Source organism: Balaenoptera borealis (assembly GCF_965194805.1).
Source record: "Balaenoptera borealis genome assembly, chromosome: 15".
NCBI lineage: Eukaryota > Metazoa > Chordata > Mammalia > Artiodactyla > Balaenopteridae > Balaenoptera > Balaenoptera borealis.
In genome coordinates, this window is record NC_138871.1 from 71,011,877 (window position 1) to 71,030,162 (window position 18,286).

General features: G+C 46.0%; 1 protein-coding gene across 2 annotated transcripts in view; it reads right to left on the reverse strand.

Annotated features, from left to right (window-relative positions):
* Positions 1–7,540, reverse strand: part of DPYSL5 (dihydropyrimidinase like 5) — an 89,384-nt gene extending 81,844 nt beyond the window's left edge. Inside the window, exon 1 of one of the 2 annotated variants that reach the window (XM_082357277.1) lies at positions 7,231–7,540. The gene's annotated coding sequence lies outside the window, so the exon portion shown is untranslated. Of the gene's footprint in view, positions 1–6,167; positions 6,181–7,230 lie in introns of those variants that run through there. The other variant, XM_082357276.1, reaches the window with a different exon arrangement.
* Positions 7,541–18,286: the final 10,746 nt, after the last annotated feature.

The window sequence follows — 18,286 nt, forward strand, 5'->3', positions numbered from 1 at the left end:
AGCTAAAGTTCTATTTTTTTGCTGAAGAATAAGAGTTGAAAACCAACCTCTGATCAAGCCACTAAATTATGCCAGCATTTAGGGCTTTTAAAAACCGTTTAATCACAGCATTGCATGCCTTGGGATTGAATTTTTAAAAAAAAAATTCACCATTAATCTTACTATTTGGTGTGGTCTACTAAAACACAACATATGCATATCCTTGACCTGAATTCTACTCTTAACTATATACCCAAGAGAAACACACGTTTGTTCACAAAAAGACAGGTACTAGAATGGTCACAACAGCACTATTCATGACAGCACCAAACTAGAAACTAGCCAAATACCCATTAACAACATAATGGATAAATAAATTGTGGTACATTTACACAATGGAATGCTATATAGCAATGAAAATGAGCATATAAAATGCAACAAACGTAACACTGAGCAAAATAAGCCACTTTTTGAAAGAGTACCCACTATATGATTCCATCTGTAAAAAGTTCAAAAATAGGCAAAGCTGATCTATGCTGATAGGGGTTAGAGAACTTGGAGGAAGAGTAGTGACTGGGAGGGGACTTAAGGGGGGTTTTGGGATATGCACTGGTAATCTGTTTCTTCATCAGGTGCTGATTACATGGCCATGTTTAGGTTGTGAAAATCCAGTAAGCTATACACTTACGATTTGTATACTTTTCTGTATATCTGTTATACTTTACTAAAAAGTTTAAAAAATAAAAATATTTTAAAATACACTCTCAATCCCCAATGTTACTGTTTTATGTATGTGTGTGGCCCAAATATTTGGCAATATGCCAAACTTAAAACATTCCAAGTAACTTTCTTAAAGTTGAGTTTCACATCTGTTGGAAACAGGAGCAAAAAGGCATTAAATGAAAAAATTGGGGGCTACATTTGAATTTTATAACAGAATGAATATATTGATCTACAAAGACGAAAATCCGGTTGAAGCACTAAAAATGGGAAAGGAGGCGACTTCTCCATCAATAGTGGTCATGCTCTGGGGAAGGACAAAGGGAAGGACAGGACCAGACAAAAGCAGGGAGAATAAAGACCGAAGGCCTGAGAAATTAGAGGGAGCCCATGGCGGATTTGAAATCAACAAAGGGAATGCTTGTCAGTGGACAACAAAGGGACACAAATATGGTGTGACTGAGTCCTGGGCACTGCTAGTGTGTACAGAACACATTCACAAGGAGTTGAGGCAGTGACAGACCCACAAATCTTTGCTAAAGCCGATGAAAATGGACAGATGTTGGGAGGTGGGGAGCTCAATTCAGAATGCAGATATTCTCCTGTCTTTTTTTTTTTGGCTGCACCGAACGGCACACAGGATCTTAGTTCCTGACCAGGGATCGATCATGTGTCCCCTGCCGTGGAGGCGTGGAGTCTTATCCACTGGGCCACCAGGGAAGTACCTCTCCTGTTTTGATTCAAGAGAGTCTAGTCATTCATAAAACCTCAACCTCACTTGGGCCAAATGATTTTAAATTTAAATGGGGAGTTAGAGGTCTCAATGGCTGGAAAATCCTGTAAAATATCATCTCAATCTTTCAGTTGGTCATTCTTTCAATATTATCTATTGAATGCTTGCTCTGAGCATTATTTTGTACTAGAAGCTACATGGATGAAAAAAGAGGTCCAAATTCTATTTTCAACAAGGTAAGGAGCACCATTTTGTAGTGGGATAAATAGCCTATTGCTAAATTATTTAGTTTATTGTAAATCTTATACCCAACAAGTAAGGTTCTTATCTTGGGGTAGTGCTTAAAAGCACGGACCCTGTGATAGTTTTTTGTGTCAATTTGGCTAGGTTTTAGTAGTCAGTTATTCAATCAAACACACATCTATATGTGTTGCTGGGAAGGTATTTTATAGATGTGGTTAACATCCACAGTCAGTTGACTTTAAGATTTTCCCCAATAATGTAGGTGGGCCTCATACAATCATTTGAAAGACCTTAAGAGAAAAACTAAGGTTTCCCAGAGGAAGAAGAAATTCTGCCGTAAGACTAACCATTATGGGGCCCACACAACCTCAGCTCCCACATGAAAGCTTCCAGCCCGTTGGCCTGCCCTACACACATCAGACTCGCCAGCCCCCACAACCACATAAGCCAATCCTTATTGGTTCTGTTTCTCTGGAGAACCTTGACTTATACAGACTCTGAGTAGGCCCTTTGGGCTCGAAGCTTGGCTCTACCACTTCTCTAGCTGGCTGGTTTCTGTACCTCCGTTGCTTCATCTGTAAAATGGGAATAATGACAGTACTGTACTTAACTCACAGGAACTAGAACAACCCCTAACACAGAGTTAAGTGTTTTGAAAATTTGAAAATGTTTGTTAAATAAGTAATTCTGTGCTGCCAAATTTATTTCTTAGCTGGAAAACTTGAGCTAAGAAATAAACTCAACAATTTTTATTCCCAACAACTTGCCACCAACCAAACATGATCGCTCTTTCCCACACCAAGAACAGAACATCCTCGGAACAACAGCATCTCACCAGTTACGGATGCCTGATTGTTCTTCAGATGGTGTAGGAGCAGGGTGAGTTGCCGGGCCAACTCTATACACAGGGACAATTTGGCAAAGCTGGGGTCAGAGCACTTCTGGAACATTCTTAACTCTGCAAGTTCTCAGCTGCTCAAAACAGCTGTGCTTAAAGAGGCTCAGACTCAGCACAGAGCTATTCCTACTATTTACAGGGGTGGGAGCTTCAGAAAGGTGTCCTAATCATTCTTTCTGTTCCCACTATCGATACCCTACAGCAGCTTGCCCCGGCCCCTGGTGATATCCGCACCAGCTTGCCCCAGATGAAAGATTAAATGGGGAATCAAAATGTTTTTATGGGCACACATTCTGGGGTAAGGGTATGATGATGGTGCTGATGGTGATAACTAACATGTATTGAGCACTTACTAGGTGCCAGACTCTGGTCTCAGTGCTATACATATATTAACTCATATAAACCTCAATGTACAGACGAAGAAACTGAGTCCCTGAGAGAAAAATAACTCATCTAAGGATAGATGGACAGAAAGTGGCAGGGCTTGGATTTGATCCCAGGCTTCCTGGCTCAGACCAAGGCTCTCCCTCCTGTGTACATTGTCTCTGAGTCTGGATTGTGAGGAGGGAGTCGAGGTGGGAGGAGGCAAGGGAACGAGCACAAAACTGGGCTGTGATTGATGGGAGGGTATGAGAGGGTCAGGGGATGCTATGGTTAAGTCCATTTATTTTAAATGGAAGAAATTTCGAAGATTGAAACAGAACAAATCATATACAATATTCTTTCACAAATTTCTTTTGTTAAAGTATATAATGTGTCTGCTTTTATACATATATATCAAAGTTCATTAAAGATTCATACCACCGTATTTGAACCTTTCATCTTCATATAAAAAATTTAAGACAAAGTGATTTTGAAATTATTTCTTATTTATTCACTAGCAGTGCAAGAAAATCAAATACCTTCTTGTTATTCTCATTTGACTTTATTTTATACCAACTTCTCCCTACAGGTTCTCACATTGACAAAGATTTCCTATATTATTATTCTTCTATAAGCTCCTGTCAACTAAGTCTTAGAAGACTTTTCTGAAAAAATTTTCTTATAGCTCAGAAAACAAAAATGTATGAACAGGATCAGATTCTATCAGAATTTGTTTAGTTTTGGCACCAGAAAGATATCTTACATACTCTTTTCTAATAATACCAACTTCTCTGGCTCTCAATATTTATCTAAATCCTAATTTACCCCAGAGATTTGTCCACAGTTGTGATGGCCTTTGGCCTACAGTTCCCTGGAGCTGAATTCTGTGTCAGAGGAGCTATTATTATTAAGGAGGGAGAATTCTTAGATATCCATGGCAGGACAAGGAGAGGTGAAGGTACCACAGATGAAGCCAAACCAAGTCCTCAAACCAAATTTTGGCCAGTTGTGCAGACTTGCCTTGCTGGGTAACTGTTTCCAGAGGTGGAAACATGCAGTGCATTGAGAATACCGAAACTACTCTGGCTTACATCTGCATCTGGGAGAGGCTATGCTGAAAACAGCCAGGTGTTCATGTCCCATGAACATCTTTTCTATACCTAGCTGAGCTCCCCAAGGGCACCCTGGAATTCTGGGTACATAAAGTCCTTCTCTGGAGCCACTTGTCTCTCCCCTCTGTCTCTCAGGCATTTTCACAGGAGGTGGGAGGGGGGCGTGCTGCTTTCTCTCTATCTTCCCGATAGAAATGGGCTGGTCATACTGGCATCCCTCATCTATGAACTGACTCCCCATAGGGAAAAAATTGGGTTGGATATTCACACAGTGCTTTAACAGGATTACACTCTTAAACAAATCCATAAGTTCCTTCAAGAAGAATAAACCAACAAAACATTCCCTCCTGAAACTTTTCCTTTGGGAAATGACATGAAAACACACTTCCCATTGGAGTTTTTTCATAAGAAAAAACATTCAGCCTCAGATTTTTGGTGTTCTAATACTGAGATTCCTGGTTTTCACTTACTCTGGAGATAGATAGGTCTATTAATTTAATTAAACACATCCAATGAACAACATTCCAGCTAGTCCTTTGTAAATTCTGAGAGGCACCTCCTCAAAGCACCATCCTTTAAAAGCAGCAGGATATAGCCTACTGCTGCTGCCACTGGGTACAGCCCAGATAGGAGGACTTCACTCTGGCAGCAACCATACGTTTTGGGCAAGAGCCAACAGTCACATCACAGTCTCTCACCTTATGCATCAACCTGAGTAAAACTCTGAGGTTTCAAGGCTAGGCTAAGAGAGCCGAAAGGCTCCTCGGTCAACTTCGCGCCAAATATGTCATACCGATTTGTCCTATGATGCTCTGACTGTCATTTAGCCAAGCTTCCTCCACTCCTGGAACAAAAATGCTTCTGCCTTGCTTTTTTCTTTTCTTTTCTTTTTTTTAAATGAATGACCATTTAAAAGTATAAATCTATGCTAAAGAGTCACCTTTAATATCAGCTAAACAATTATCAAAGAAAACCTATAAAACAGAATGCTAGTTTCTGGCTGTCATTTCACATGTCAAGACGCTGAGGCGCGGCATGAAAGATGCTTAGACAGCAAGCAAGACTATGAGTGCATGGAAAGCTCTGTTGAACCCCTTTTTGCGTTTCCATTTCTGTCCATCTGCTTTCCCATGGGCAAGGAGATGCCTCCTATCACAGAGCCATCCCTGTCTTAGGTCAGCAGACAATACCAGCGAAAACTGCAGGATGGATACCCTGGCTTGGGTGTGGTCACTGGCAAAGGGAAGCACTGGTCCCCTGGCTGCCGGCTCTAAGGCCCGGAGTGGCACCCGGGGCGTGTAATCTCCACGACAGCTTCTCCTCATTTTACCACAGTCCGCACCAGCCCTGACTACTCCCTCTAGGAACACACAGCAGACCTTCGATGTGCGCCGCCTCGCCAGACAAAGCCGGCTACTCAGGGAGCCCGCTCAGCACCGAGGCAACCTCCACAGGTCGCCCCAGACCGTCTCGGTGATTGGTCAACTGCAAGGGGCAGGGGGCGGTGCCGAGGTCAGAAGGTACCAAAGCCAGGGGCGGCGTCTGTCTGCCGGTGCCACAGTCTAGGGGGACGCGCGGCTCACACCAGGGAATTAGCGGCGGGGCTCGGTTCCCCAACACAAACCCCAAGAGACGAGCACGTGCCCTGTGATTTCTCCGGGAGCATTTTCTGCACCAGAAAACTGCGCACTTCAGTTCTGGGGGGGGCCTAGTTCGCTGTCGGGCGGATACCAGTGTCGGCTATTGTTCTCCGGGTCTCCCGGGCGGGAGGCGTCCCCCATTCCGCCTCCCTGGCAGCATCTGCCGCTGGACCAAGCCTTTCAGCTCTGCGAAGAAAAGGGTGTGCCTGCGGCGCTGCGGATTATCACAAAACCCTAAACGAGTCCCTACGGGCTGGTGTCAAGCCGGGAGACAAAGCTCCTCGCGGGGACAGCCAGTTCGGTCCCGGATCCACCATCCTGGGTCAGTCGCCCGGTGCAAGAGCCACGCCCAGCCAGCCACAGGACAGCCAGGCCCATCGCCAGAACTGAGGGTCTTCAGGCCCGAGACCCGCGACCCCAGCTGCCTGACCCTCCCTTCCCCGGAGACCTCCCTCCCCAGGGAGACCCCTCCTCCTCACCGCGCTGGTCTCCTCCTCCCCAGCGTCTACCCGCCTCAAACCCAGGCAGTCTCCACCCTCCAGCATCCCTCCTCCCCTCCACATTCTTCGTCAGCCCCAGCCTCTCCTCGCGCCACCTGCTCCAAGCTCCGTCCCTCCCTCCTCAGACCCTTCTCTTTCCTCCTCAAACCCTAGTCTCCAGTTCACCCCTCTTCCCAGATCCAGTCACCTGTCCCCACCCAGCTTCCCCATCTCCCATTTCCCCCCATCTTTGCTCAAACGGAGGCCTCGCCTCCGCCTCTCTCCATCCCAGCTTCTCTCCAGCTCGGACTCCTGCCTCCTCCCCGGGCCTGGGGCGTCGACGTCTCTCGCTCGCCAAGATCGATGCAGCCAGAAGGGCTCCCGCGCTGGGCTCAAGCGAAGGGACCCAGCTTGGCGCCCGCCGAGAGGGCCGCGCCGCAAAAAGCGGCCTTTGTGGTTCAGACAGGTGCCTCGGAGGCGGCTGGCGAATCGTCCTCAGGCGTCCGCTCCGTTAGCCGGACGTGTGGACGGGCCGCCGGGTCCGGTTCAGGCTGGGCAAACCCCAACCCGCAGGGGAGAGGGACAGAGGGTGTCTGCGGATGGGGGTGGGGGCAGAGGACGGCGCCGATCTAGGACTGGGGCCGGACAGGCCCACGGCCAGCAAGCCCCCACCCAGCCTTCCAGCCATTCACTGCGCCTCGACGAGTGAGGCTGGGCGTCTACTGTGTGCTAGGAGTGAACCCCCTTCAACCAAGCCGCCTCCTCACCCCAGTTCTTTGCAATCCCACGAGCACCTATTAAACGCCTACTATGAGCAAGGCACCGCTCGGCGCTCTGGGAGCTCTGTGGGCTTACAAAGAGGAACCGATTCGGGCCCCAGTTTAGCCCGGGAAGGCTGCCGCCATTCCCAAACCACACTTCCCGCCGCGTCCCCCGCAGCCGGGCCCCTAGGCGCACCCGGACCCCGGCCCTATTGTGCGCCTCCCAGAGAAACAGAGACTGTGTGAGATGGATGTCCCAGCCCGGGGAGAATAAGCCCACCGCCCGCCCCGCCATCACCCACTCCTCCGGGATGCCGCGGCTGCGAGGGTCCGTCGGTCGGTGGGTTCTCCTCCGGTCTCGCCGCGGCGCCGGAGCTGCGGGTGCTCGGGGCGGCGGCGGCTGCACGCTCGCTCGCTTGATAGCCGCCGTGGCGCGCCGGGCGCTGGAGTCAGAAGCCGCGGGCAGGGGAGGGGTCTTGGGTGGGGGCTGGAGGCGGCCTCGGCCAATCACCGAAGCGACGGCTCCTCCCCAGAGCTCCCCACCTCTCGCTAGCAGGTTAGGGGGAGGCGGGGACCGGCGGCGCCTGGCATCCTCGGCGCCGGTCGCGGCCGCCGCTTTGGGACTACAACTCCCGACAGGCCCTGCCGCAGGGCCAGGGTCCGAGAGGGGACGGAGGGCGCGGCCTGAGAACCCGCCGACCTCCTGGCGCCCTTCTCCGCGTTCCTTTGGATTTCCATGGTGACTCAAGACACTTAACAAAGCCCGGGCGCTTGGACGCGCTGATGCACGGGTCCCCTGGGAGGGCTACCGCGTCCCCTCCCCCTGCAGGACCCCACCCGAGGGGCTGAAACAATGCCCCAGTCGCCTCTCACGGGCTGGTGCCGGGCTTCCCCTTCCCTGCAGGCCGGGCTAAGGCCGCCTGGTTCCCGCCAAGACCCGGTCCGATGCCTTCGAAATGGGCGCCCGGCTGAATTGCAGGATGGAGAGGGCGGGGCGGGGGTGTAGTTATAAGAAAATATTCTCACGTACAACGTGGACGGCCACTCGGGACCACCTAAGTTCGCATCTGCACCCTCTGGGGCCTGGAACCCGGAATTCATTCTCTCGGCCAGCGCTTCTCCATCCAGAGCTCTCAGGTCTAGCTGCCTGTCCTATTTCTGACACCTCCTTTCAGGGCGTGGTGAAGCCTCTGTAAATGTTTTATAATTCAATTTACATTCGCTTCACCTTTTTTCTTCACATTTTGAATACACACAGAATTTGACAAAATCAACAAGTCTAAAAAAGAGAGAGGATCACCATGCCTTTACCACCTCACTGATCCCCTCTCAGTCCTTCACCGTTTATCTTGTTATTTCAGTAGTTGTAATAATAGCTTAGATATGGTTTAGTAATTTGCCTCTTTTCACTTATTGTCACTCCAAAAGCGTTGCTATTGATACGGTGTTAAAATGCAGCATTGAGTCCTCACTCCAACCCCATACCGGGGTCCCTGGGGAACCCCAAGGGGCTGCTGTAGAAGCCCCTCCCCTGCTGGGCTCCTGGGAAGGGGTGAAGATGAGGGAGTTCCCTGTCTGTAGCCGCACAACCATGGCCCGGAGAGATGTTTCTCTCTGCAGGATATATTCAAACAAAATGATGCTTCACTACTCTGGAGGGTCCCTCCTCCCCGTCTCAGCAAAATCTACCCGGGCCCCGGGCCCCACAGAGCCCGCCGAAGCGAGGTCGCCTTAGGCCACTTGCTCAGTACTCCTTTGCAGTGGGCTCAGAACCTGGAGCAGGCCAGGCTGGCATTTGGGCCTCACTTCTGGATTACCACCATAGAATCTCCACTTCTCCTAGGAGGAAGGTTTACTTCTTTGCCCCCTCTCACATCGTAAGATTTTGCAGGGAGCCCCCAAATGAGCCTAGGGACTACCTCAAAGCATCCCCAACCCAGAGGAGCCCGGGGATGTACCTGTGAAAACCAGGGGGGAGTGGCTCCTCCTTCCCCCACTGCTCCAGCTTGGGGCACTGCCGTAGGGATTCCCCCAGGCTGGCCAACTTCTGCGCTGACCCAGGGATTTAGGTAAAATGGGTTGAGCTTGAGGGAGGTGGAGTGGAGCCCAGAGGCGGCTCACCACAGCTGGGTCCACTAGAAAGTTCCAGGCCGCACTTTTTGCCTAAAGGGGGAGGAAGCCCTCTAGTGGCAGTAAGCTTTTTCTGCAGCATTTAGTGGACCTCATGTTTGGAGTCCTGCTTCTTTGCTTTACTGGGCCTACCTCCCTTGGTCAGAAAAGACCTGCCTGGAGGTTATTTGTAGGCTTGGGACATTGCTGAAAGTCGCACCCAAACCTGAGGTTGTAAGTAGCCCCAGTAGTTGATTTTAGTTGTATTTATTTATTTTTAATTTAGGCTCTCTCGGGAAGTAGAAGGAATGCAGGGCTTGGGGGGTCACACATCCCTAGGTTGGAATCCTTGCTCTTCTTTCTGGACACTTGACCTTGGGAAAGTTACTTAGTCCATCTGAACCTTAGCTCCCCACAGAGCGTGGGGACCATAATATATTCTTTTAACCTTGCTGTGATAATTACATGAGGAAATGCATATAAAAAGGCATAGCACACTACCTGACATATAGCAAGTACTCAACAAATGTAGCTGTTATTATTCATTTATTCAGCAATAGTTGTTGAACAGTGTGAGGGATATAAGAATATGACACTCCCATTATAACAGCCACAAAAGGCAGTATGCTGTGACTTTTATTGTAAAGCTCCTATGACCAACTGAGGTGAAGTGGAATGTCAATTCAAACAAGAGAAAAATCGGCTCTGAACAGATCGTCAGAGAACGGAGGCACTGGATTTGGATTTCACCTGGATATTGATTTCCTGAAGGGTTCTAAGCAGAGGTCTGAGATTCCAGGCTGAAGGAGTAAAAGTTTGTGGATAGGGAAGCTGAGGGGTGTTTGGAAGACAGCTGAAGATCCCACCGTGGCTTGAAAGTCCAGTCCATGAATGGGAGTGGTGGGAAGAGAAGGAAGATGGCAAGGTAGGCTGGAGTCGGGGCCAGGCTTCACACAGCTCAGGGCTACTGGTTTTTATGAGAAAATGTGTTTGGGGTTCCAAATTGCCTTAACAGCAAGCTTCTGAATAATGGGCAAGTGAACGGCTACCATCAAAGGGGTAGGAGGAAAGAGTAGTAGGTGTTTTTAGAACACATTTGACCCTTCCCCCTGCACACGGCAGGTAGCACTGCTCATCTCTTGCAGATGAGGAGATCCAAGTCCAGAGAGTCACTCTCTCTAAGTAGCAGAACCATGGTTCCCAGCCCCATCTGCCTGATGCAAAGCTGAACTCTTCCTGCTCCAGCACGCCCTCCCCTACAATCCGCCAGAAGGTGACAGACCGTGGTGACCATGAATGACCAGCTGTCAAGGGGAGGCAAGCCAAGTCATCGGCACCCAGATGTTCCTCCTGCAGTTTCAACCCGTTCCTCCTCGAGGTGCCCTCTGAGAAGGGGTGTTCTCCAACATTCCTGAGGACCTTTGTGTTAGATTTCTTCCTTGGCCTTCTCTTTCCACCTCTTTTCCCCCCTCATACTTCTCCATAACAACCCTACTCTGGAGTTCACGTTGTGAAGTCTACTTAGCCGTTAAAAAAATTGTGAGCCAGCAGTCAAACCTCTATATTCAGGTCAGGGCCACGGGGCAGGGGCCAAAGAGGAGTCAGGAAGATGGACAAGTGGACACTGAGAGGGAGAGAGAGAGAGAAGAGAGAGAGAGAGAGAGAACAGAGGAAGCATGAAGACGATTAGATACACAAACAGGGACAAAGGGGAATGAGACTGGGAGCGTTTCAGACCCCAGAGCTGTGGCCACCCAGCCTGACACGGAGACACAGGAGAGAACTGGGGAGGCTGGGGTGGCGGTGCTTGAGCTGAAAACAGCAAAGTAAATTCCAGTGGCTTATCACTACCCTTGAAATGCTGATGAACTCTTCAAAAATTTAAATCTTTCCTTCTGGCCTTGGAAACCTTTTTTTTTCTTCTTTTATTTTTCAATTTCAAAGTTTAGTTTTGAAATCAAAGTTTGTCTTCTCTTGGAACCAGAAGGAATCACTGGATGATTCCAGCTGCCCTGGCCCCATTGTGGAAATCTACAATTTTAAATTTGCATTTATTTCACACACATGTAGAGATTCTTCAAGCCAAAAGGAACCTAGAAATTGCATAGTCTCACAATGTCAACATTATACAGATAAGAATAAGGAGGCTTTGTTTTAAGGCATTTTCTCCCTTAATAAATAAAATTCATCTGGGGATTAGCAAGAATAATAGGACAAGAAACACAACTCAAATAGACACAATCACCTTCAGAGAAAAAAAGAGTTACTCTAAGAGCCAGATCTTTAATCATCTTTTTGTTTCCCACCTGTCACCCTCTACAACACAATGCTTGAACCCTTGACCAGGGCTGAGGAGCTGAGACTATTGGAAAGTATCCCCTCACTCTGGCCACCAAGTTGGGTTTTCATTTATAAAACGAGTCCAAAGAAATCCAGCAATTAAAAAATATACCCATTACTGCCTTTACCTGATTTTTTTCTGCTACTCTTTTATGAAGCCAGCCTTTCTGTTGAGCTATTTTTTCCTCTGTAGTTGCATTAATCAGAACCTATCTCAATAGGAATTAAAGCAAATATTTATCTAGCTTTTCCTGCATATTTTATGTATGTTATTCCCTTAATCCCCACAGCAGACCTGTGAGAAAGATATCATGACACCCACTTTATGGAAGAGGGAAACAGGATCTCAAAGACAAGTAACTAACCCGAGGTCAAACAACTCAAAAGGGCAGAGTCGAGATCAAGACCCAGGTCTGACTCCAGAATCCCTATTTGTCCCTTTAGACCACAGTGCCTGTTATTGAACATTATTCTGTTCACATTTGCCCTTTTATCAAACCTATAATGGTTATTTGAAATTCATATTGTAATTTTCAGGGTGGCAGCCATCCCATCCAGCTTGGAGGTTTTATTTAATTTGATTCGTTTGCCTCCCCACTTTCAGGATAAGAGCCCTGATGGGGCTCTGTAAGGTACCAGGGAGCCATGTGTCCTGCTATTCAACCGTACAGTGTCTTAGAGCACTTGGAAGAAGGACTTGGCCCGTGTGACCAATAGGTCAAGTGCCTGGGTGACCCAGGATGAGTCCCCTCCCTGAGCAGAGATTCTGCTTCCCAACTGTAGGGCAGTGATCATCTCTCTGCTATTGTGAGGATCAAAAGAGGCTGGATAAAAGCCCAGGTTTTGGAAGGGTGGGGCACCTTTTGGACACCTGCCTGAATCATTCAGTTAACCATGGGAGCAAGTGATGCTGCATCTCCAAGTCTCAGTATCCTCTGCTGTACAGGAGGACGGTTCAGATCCTAGCCACAGCGTGCTTGTGGGAAGAGAGTGAGGTAATGCATGTGAGGTGCTGTGGATTAGGCGAGTGTTCAGTGTTTATTCGATGGCTTGTTATTAACAGGTTAAAAATGAACAGTGTAAAGCACCATACAATTGAAATGTACTGTTATAGCAGATTACCTACTTTTGTAGGGGTTATGAGGATTTAATAAGTCAGATGTGCTCTAATAGGTGCTCACAAATTATTAGCAATTATTATCATTATTATTATATGTTCAGTGAAACGAAGGTCTGTAAGCGTGAAACTACAGTAGACAGATCATAGTCCTAGCAGAAATAAAAGAACTACTCAGCTTCCTCATACACTGAGTGGAGTCTTTAAGATCCTTGCCATTCCCTTCCTGGGAATCTTGCCTCACCAAACTGTCCAAACCCTTCAACCAGGTGTTTAGCCAGCTTTCTAACAAGATTCAAGTACCTGTCCAGGAGTTGTATTTGGACCAAAGTCCCTCAAATGAGCTTTGAGAGTTTTGTTCTGTGAGTTGTCCAAACACAGACCCCCATCTGCCTCCCTCTCCTGTCCCTTTCTGGCAAGGACATCATGTGCCAAGGCTGCTGGGCTTGACATTCAGTGCCCCGCTCCCTGCAGAGGGCCAGGCGGCCACAGCCAGGGACTCCCTGGATAGGAGGATTAGAACGACAGCCGTCAGCTCACCAGTGGGTTCTTTACACCTTGGGTACCAGAACCAGAAGGTGGACAAACACATGATCCCCTTTAACTCACGCCAGCCTTTTTCTCTTAGGTAGGAGCCTGTGCTCAGGCTGGCTACAGTTTAGGTATTCTTTGAGACATGTTAGCAAACCTTTGTTTGTGCTGGGAATGGGGCTCATCTGAATCCAGGCAAAGTGCCTGAGGATCAGACAATACGTTAGGACACTGATCAAGTGAGGTAACATTTAAGAAATTACCCAACTTTTTGTGGAATTGAATGTAAAGCACTATATCAATGCCAATTATTACTGTTATAATTTGATCTGAGGTCCAAAGAATTCCCTAGTTTTGTTTTCTTTTTGGTGTGTATGGGGGAGTTGGTCAGCAGCCCTTACACATCACCTGAATTGATAGAAATATGATGGGTGTAATTTGTAAAATCTGTCATTACACTAGACTCCAAGTGCAGACAAGATGAGTTAAAGAATTAAGAAGTTTATTAAAATTCTTCCAGACAAATGCACCACTTTATCTGGAAATGGAAATTTAAATTTCAAACTGATTTAAGATGGAGAAAGAGGTTCATTTACTTGTTTGAGAATCCTTCATCTTGAGTACTTAAGGGTGAAAATCAAATTAGAATTTGTCATGCTATGAAGAGGGAAAGCCCTAAGAACTAGACTTAATCTTGTGTGGAATGCTTTATATACTCAACAAGTTTTGTGCACTTATTCAAATCAAGGTAGGTTCCCGAAGAAGAAGAGGGTCACTGCCCAGCAGCCAACAGGGACAGGTGGCATTCACACTATAAGTGTCATCAGTTACTTGTTCTCCTGAGAAAATGCATTCATAGTAGGCTCTGCAGATCCAACCTGAAAGAACCACATGCTCTGTACTAGTCTCCTAGCCTGGACCAGCATGGCCAAAGATTTAGCCCTCTGAGCAGTGTGACCACCAAGAGATACCAGTGTTGAGGTCTTCAAAGGTAAATTTTATTTATTTATTTATTTATTTTTAGAAAACCATTTTATTTTATTTTCCTAGTGACTTTAACTTTTTATTTTATATTGGAGTATAGCTGATTAACAGTGTTGTAATAGTTTCAGGTGCACAGTGAAGCGACTCAGCCATATATATATATATGTATCTATTCTTCCCCCAGACTCCCTCCCATCCAGGCTGCCACATAACATTGAGCAGAGTTCCCTGTGCTATACAGTAGGTCCCTGTTGGTTAGCCTTTTTAAATATAGCAGTATGTACATGTCAATCCCAAACTCCCTAACTATCCCTTCCCTTCCCCTTTCCCCTGCCAGTAACCATAAGTTCATTCTCTAAGTCTGTGAGTCCGTTTCTGTTCCAAAGATAAATTTTATACTTCTTTTTTCTTGGTCCTATTGTGTTAAGGTCTCCAGCCCATCTCTATCTATAGAAAGGTGTAAACTCTAAAATAAGAGTTTCTATATTTTCTTAATCATTCTGTAAATTTTTTTCTTCAGCAAGCATAGATTTGATATGGGGACGATTCTTCTCTATTCAATTCAGTTAAATAAAAATTTGCTGAAGTCCTACTATGTTCCAGGTATTATGCCAAGAACCATATGAAATATAAAAATTAAGTTGTGGTTCCTGCCCTCTGAGAACTTAAGACCTTGTGGAAAACATAGACAGTTATAATAAGAGACAGACAGGGTTCCAGGATATATATAGAGGTAAAGAAATTTCTATTAGTGAGAGGCTGCACAAAGAAGTCTGGTAGAACTATACCAAATTGTCAATATCAGTTGCCTTTGGATGATAAGTCTTCAGGATTTTTATTTTCTATTTTTCTGATTCTTCCAAGTTAAAAAAAATTAGCATGTATTACCTTTTAAAAATTAGTAGACTATTTTTAAGAACAGGTTTTTTAAAAAAATTAATTAACATTTATTTTTGGCTGTGTTGGGTCTTCGTTGCTGTGCACGGGCTCTAGGCACGCAGGCTTCAGTAGTTGTGGTGCGCAGGCTTCAGTAGTTGTGGCATGCAGGCTCTGTATTTGTGGCTCACGGGCTCTAGAGCTCAGGCTCAGTAGTTGTGGCCCACGGGCTTAGTTGCTCCATGGCATGTGGGATCTTCCTGGATCAGGGCTCGAATCCGTGTCCCCCGCATTGGCAGGCGGATTCTTAACCACTGCGCCACCACGGAAGCCCTAGAACAGTTTTAGATGTACAAAGAAATTAAGCAGACAGTACAGTTTCCATATACCCCCCCAACACAGACACACCACAGTGTTTCCCTTATTATTAACATTTTACATTAGTGTAGTATATTTGTTACAATTATTTGTCATGTCTTTTTTTTTTTTTGAAAATTGACCCCTTTATCAGTATGTAATGGACCTCCTTATCTCTGATAATTTTCCTTGTTCAGAAGTCTCTTTGTCTAAGATTACCATGGCCACTTCAACTTTATTTTGATTAGTGTTACCATGGTATATCTTTTTCCATCTTTTTACTTTTAATCTATCTGTATCTTTACATTTAAAGTGGGTTTCGTGTAGACAGCATGTAGTTGGGTCTTTTTTTAAAAAATTTTTTTAGAATTCACTTTGACAATGTCTGTGTTTTAATTAATTTTTAATTACACTTAAAGTGATTATTGATATAGTTGGATTAATAACTACCATATTGTTGAAAGCCAGACATGATGCTCTGGGAAAGAGAAACTGAGGTAATTAAGCTTTTAGTGTAAAGCTTTGTGTTAATGTGGGTAGGAGCTGGGCTGTGTTTACTTTTTTTATTTTTATGTATTTATTTTTTTGGCTGCAGCAAGTGGCATGCAGGATCTTAGTTCTCTGACCAGGGATTGAACCCACGCTCCCTGCAGTAGAAGTGCAGTATCTTAACCACTGGACTGCCAGGGAAGTCCCTGGGCTGTGTTTAATAATCACTGTGGGTGCCAAAGGCTTATTTCCTTTAATTTCCTTGTTTTTTTTCTTCCTCCGTTATCTTTGGGTTTCCCTAAGAACTCCTTCTTGAAAAGACTCTGTGACTTGCAGCTTCTTCAGTTGTAATCTGCTGTTATGATCTTGGAGCCTGTTGATGTGGCAGTAAGGTGTTGGGAAGGGACGGGTTCTATAACCTTATGATTAAATCTCATTTTTTTTTTTTTTTTTTTTTTTAAGCAGGACCGAGTCCCTGGGTTATGACCTTCAGAAGCAATTTTCATCCGTTTTTCTCTCTTCTCTTACATGAGACAGGAAGTTTATAGAGGACAAGAGCTGGATAATTGCCCTTCCCTCAGGTAAGATAAGGTTTTGGTAAGGTTTGCCCTGGAGGGCTCTTATTATAAAGAACCCTCTAGCCTTATTTCAAAATAGTTACTTTTCCCCATCCCATGCGAGAATTGCAAGGGGGATTTTCTCCAATCTTCACCATGAGAACTTAGTGGGGTTCTTGGAAGTAAAACCTACAAAAGTCTGGGGGGTCACACTTTTAGTGTGCTCTGCTATAGCCTGAATGTTTGCGTCACCTCCCAAATTCCTATGGTGAAATGTGGACGCTCATTGTGATGGTGTTAGGAGGTGGGGTGTTTGGGAGGTGGTTAGGTCATGAGGGCAGAGCCCTCAGGAATGAGATGAATGCCTTTATACGAGGCAGGAGAGAACTCCCTTGCTCCTCCGGCTGTGTGAGGACACACTGCCTATCTGGTAGTGGCAGCAGCTTCAGCACAATGGCACCTCCCTGGGCAGCACATGGCAGTGGAGTTGGTGGTGATGACCAGCATTTGGTGCTGGTGGGGTTGGAAGTGCACCAGTCCTGTCTGTGGTCTCAGGCACTCGCCACTATATATCCTTTTAATAAACCCTTTTCCATCTAGAACAGTCAGAAATGGTTTCTGTTGCTTGCAATGAAGAACACTTAACTGTAGACTGTTTTTAGACTTCCAGGTTGTTTCCATTTTTTTTTTTGCTATTATAAATAGTCCAAAACAAACATGTTTGAAGATCTATCTTGGTATCTTTGTATAATAATTTCATTAAGGAGAACCTCATGGCAAAACTGTTGGTTACTCATAATTTAAAGAGTTTTAAAAGAAAATACTCGATTTTGTAGGGGAGGAAAAATTCTCCTCTATCTTGTTTGGGTCTTTGGTTGGGCCTGAGAATTAAACTGACATAAGACAGCTTAATAGGAGAAAAGCATACAAATTTGATTGAATTCTTACATGTCCATGGGAGCCTTCACGAGAGACGGAAGACCTGAAGAAATGACCAGAGAAGGAGGTTTTTATACTTTTTAGACAAAGAAACAATACATTTGTGAAGAATTGACAAGACAAAGGAGTTTGGGCTATGGGTAGTAAATAGGGAAGAAGTAAGTAGGAGAATATTGGTTACTTTAACCAGTTTTGTTGATACAGGCTTCTCAGCCCTAAATTCCCTGTCCCGGGTGATAAGGATGTCTTCTATCCTCCTGGTACAGGGAGGGTCCCTTCCACATGGGAGATTGATCTCTTGCTTTCAGGAGGACAAAGGAGGGTCAGAGTGTCCTTCTTGTACCAACTGTTTCTTAAAAGTACCTTTAATTCAAAATAATCAGTATGCCAAAGTGGCATATTTGGGGGTGACATATTCTGAACCCTTTCAGTTACATTCCCATCTGCAGTCTGCAAATGTGCCTGTCTCCCTACAGCATCTTTATTACCCCAGAATGTGTCTTAATAAGGCTTATTTCTCTGTGTGTGTGTGTGTAGCTGGACGCCACCTCCAAGCCATCGTTCCTAGACCTGCAAATCAACTGTTGTTGAAGTAGAATATTCTCCATTGTGTAGTTTCGAGCTACTCCTGACTCAGATCCACTAAATCAACATAATTAAAGTGGAGCATGAAATGAACAAAATGAACAAAAATGAATACAACCTCTGTAGGTCCCTGACCCAGAGGTGAGTCCTGTCCTGCTCTCAAGTCCAGAGAAGAGCTTTATTGATTGACCACAGTTACCAATAATGAATTCAGGTAAGCCCCCATTTCATTTTTATGTGACTTCAATTTCTATGTGACTCCTGAATACCTGGGAGTATAGAAAAGAAAAAAAAAAACTTCGGGGAGCCTGATTCTCCATGAGTTAGGGCTGAGGGTTGCAGCCCCGGGGAGCGGCACTGAGCTTGAGGAGCGGAGTGAGGCTTCTGTGGCTGGAGCTTGGACCTGGCACCAGGGCTGGAAGGTGGGGAGGGGAGGGAGCCACAGGCCTGGCCAGTCCCTGAAAGCACCAGGGT